Below are 3,884 nucleotides of genomic sequence, written 5' to 3'. Positions count from 1 at the left end.
GTGGTAGTCGACACTGCCTTTTCTTTTCAGATGGATTTAAGACAACCATTGAATAAAAATTAATTGATACATTTGTAATCATAAGTATACCACAGAACATGCTATGTGAAAAGATTGGTCTTCCACTTAGCTCTTTGGACTTAAGCCTGGATTCTGGTTCTTTTCATTTCACTCAAGCTATTCAACGTCAGGAAAATTTGTTGAATTCTTTCCCGGGTGGCTTTGGTTTCCATGTGACGTTTCTCTAAACGTTTTATGGTTTCAGGTATTTCAATTGTTATTCCATCAATTATGTTTACACCTGTACTATTTAAGTAAATTATTATATAGCGTACTTGGGAAAAACTAATACTGCATTTTGTCTGCAGTATTTTAAAAGGTAACTTTTCATTCTATCAACAGTCAGCATTTCTTTGTTCTTCTAGGGTTAAATGAGAACAGTGTGTTTTTTCTGCAGTAATAAAACCATTTGTTCTAGTTTATGTATAGTTGGAACTAGGTGAGTTTGAAGCAGCTTATTGGGAAACATGTTTAAATGGTTACTGGTTAATTATTATCTCAATTTTTTTCCCTGCATTTTAACTGTGAATATAACCTTGACCTTTGTAAAGGAGATGTTTAATCTTTCCAAACCAGTAGAGATGGAGGTAGAGGATGAAGAAACTTCTTTTTTTTTTTTTTTTTTTTCCTTTTTAAACGAGTGATAGAATTTTCACTCAAGGCTTGAATGTAAATACAGCCTTTGGCTTAAAGCATTGCAGAGCTGCATCATACCAGCAGGAGTGCTGGCAGTGAACAAGTTTACCTGAAAATCCCAGTTCTCTGGAAATGAGCATCTTGGCTCCTCTGAAGGCAGTCTTCACTGTAGCTCCTATGTAACTCTCATGTGGAAAGCTGAAGTGATGGCATTTTGTTGCCCCCAATTTGCATCTTACTCATGGGGAAACTTAATTGTATAGTTGTGCTTTTTGTCAAAATTTTTCCTGAGAGCATGAGAACTAGTGACTATTTTTAAAAGTAAAATTTTATCAGTTAAAGTTAGTCTACTTTATTTGTACCCGCAATTTCCTTTCTTTTTTTGAAGGGCTTAGTTCTTAAGACTGCAGTTTTTCAGTGTTAGCTTGGTTAAGAATTAATAATAGGCTTATGTTAGAATTTCTTTAAAGATAATATGCAGGCCCAAAAGGCCTTAAAATCGAAACACTTAGTTCTTAAAAACTTAAATAAAAATAGGAGAGACTGAAAGCACAAAGTTGCTATTTTTCAGTTGTAAGCCTTGATCCTTCTATAGGAGTTACGGGAGCATCTTCATCTTCAGTTCAGGCTGCCGCCTGTGAGAAAAGAATGACTTCAAAAGAACGGCTGAAAGCTTTCAATGAAGTATTGAGGTAAGTTACTGAGTGGGTGGGGTTTGTGTTGGGTTTACTTTATTATTTTTAACATAAATTCTTAACGATTGCTAAAACTGTTGGTTTTTCTAACCCTTCTCCTATTTGTAATATATAGGAAACTCCCCTATTTTTACATTGCCCTCTCTCGGACTGTAATAAAGCACAAGCTGTTAACAGTGGGAGTTCTCATTGAGCTGAGTTTGTGCTGCACCAGTCCATGCAGCAGCAGACAGTTCCCTAATGCATAATGGTATGGTGAACCTGCAACAGTGATACTGGTTTTATTTAAACAGCTAATTTCAGTACATGAGCAACTTAAGAAATAAACTGAGTAAGCAGACTTAACAGCTTTTGCTTCTAAGATTAGGCAGGTGTAACAATTACACACTGCAGCAAGAAATACTTCGTAGTACTAAAGGTAGGAAGGGGAAGAAGTAGAGATCTGCAACAGCCTTTTCAAAGAACTTAAGTCTTGTGAAGGGTATATAATGGAAAGTATCTACTGAGATCTATATTATGCTCAGGAAACCTGTGATAATGCTCCCCCGACATTGCCCCTTTCCATTTGGCCTCCTTCCCTACCCACCAAGTAAAAGTGAAGGAACCCTGTTTGATTGCAGGATTTGGCCAGTGGGTATTTACTAGGAATACTCATAGCTTCTCCTTGCTCCCCAAGAGTAGCTTCTGAATTTACAAGGAACTGAAATCTCAATCTAGAGCAGTTTAAATTCCAGAGCATATCCTAGAGCATAAGGATGTGATTGATTATATGTAGATGTAGAAAGTAGATGTTTACAGTTGTTGAGAGATCTGTCCTTTAAAGTAGCATTTTTTTCTGGCACTATACAGAGCTGACCATAACAAACTTGCATTTAGGTATCTCTAAACACAGGACAAATAAACATATAATTAGCAAATAACACTTTCTAATTACAGATTATTTAGATTTTATAAACTAAGCATTTTAGTCTTCCACAAATACCTTAATCCGTTGCTTTATTCTTAGCGACAAGAAAGAGTGATTCTTCACTTTCTTGGTTTCCTTGCAAAACTGGCCCAGAAGTGCTTCATTTCATAAAATAAGTATGCCAGCCAGAAATCGTAGCTACGGTGATGTCCCCAGCTTGGGTATCAACTTGGATTCCAAGGGCTAGATCAATGCTGAAGCTGTCTCTGCCTCCTTTTTTTTTTTTTTTTTCTCTGTATGAACCAATTCCTTCTTCCAATTTGTTGATTTAAATTGGCAGTTTTACAGGAAAAGATGGACTCCATTTCAGACAGCATTTTTACCTTACACTTGGAATATCTGGACACAGACACAAATCAAGCCTTGGTACAGAACCAAGGGCAGTTGCAGCTGAAAGGAAGCAGAATTGGTGAAAGACTGCCTGTGACAGATGTAGAATTTCAGAAGAAAAACTGGCTGTCTTTGCTCTTAGAAACAGATGTGAAATGAACAATCAAAAGTAGTTGTAGTTGCTCATGTTTATCTAAAGAGCTGATCTAAAATAAGTAGTTGCATACAAAATGGATCAGTTATGTTTAGGAATCATACATATTTAAATAAAAAATGAAGCAAACCTTCACAGAGTTTCTTTGTCATTTAACTTCAGGAATTTTTGCAAACACCCTTTTAATCTTCCGTGTCATATGTTAAGCGGATAGTGATGCATTTTTCATGTAAGACATAGCTGAGACTAATTATGTAACCAGCTAACCGAGAAGGCTGTGGCTAAACAGTCTTGCTTACATCGGTGATAAACTCAGCTTGTGGTTTTGTTCTTGCAAATAGAAAGTGAAGTCATTTGTACAAGAAAGACTCTCTGAGTACTAAGTTACAAGGAAAGCTCTTCAGGGGTGGGGAGGGGGGAAGGGGAGTATTTAAGAATGAGCGCAGGTAATAAAAGCAAGGAAAGCAGCACTACTGTGTGATTTCTGCTATGTATGAAAAAGTGCTCTCGGATGCAAGGGAAACGCGCACTCTTGCATTGCAATTGAGATACAGCAAACAAGTGCTTAAATCTGGTATCACCTTTCAAGCTCCCTACCGTTATGGAAAGAACTAGAAGTGTTCAGGATAGGAATGGTCCTAGAACAGTTGTAACTGCAGTAGGAGGGGCAGCACAACCTCAGTCTTGTTCTCCTGAATGCATACTCAGTCTCACCAAGGGGATGCGTGAAACGGCCAGGACGTGAGAAAAAGGGGTGTGACCAGTGTTTCAAATGCGTTATGACTTAAATTGCGTTGAGGTTGTGTTCTGAAGGCTGAAGTGAAATGGATGGCAAACGGAAGAACCTGAGACACATTCTGGCTTTTCTCAGTGTTAACAGATAAAGCATATTTTATGTCTGATGCAATACAACCCTCCTCCAGGTCTCCTCACCCCAAATTCGTTCGTGAGAGAGAAGACCCATAGCAAGTACTTAGGGCAGGTATAAGGTAAATACGGTCTGATCTTTTTTCCCAGCTCTGAACACTCTATTACTTAGAGT

This window comes from Harpia harpyja, chromosome 6, assembly GCF_026419915.1.
Source record: "Harpia harpyja isolate bHarHar1 chromosome 6, bHarHar1 primary haplotype, whole genome shotgun sequence".
NCBI classification, from domain to species: Eukaryota; Metazoa; Chordata; class Aves; order Accipitriformes; family Accipitridae; genus Harpia; species Harpia harpyja.
This window is presented reverse-complemented; position numbering follows the sequence as displayed.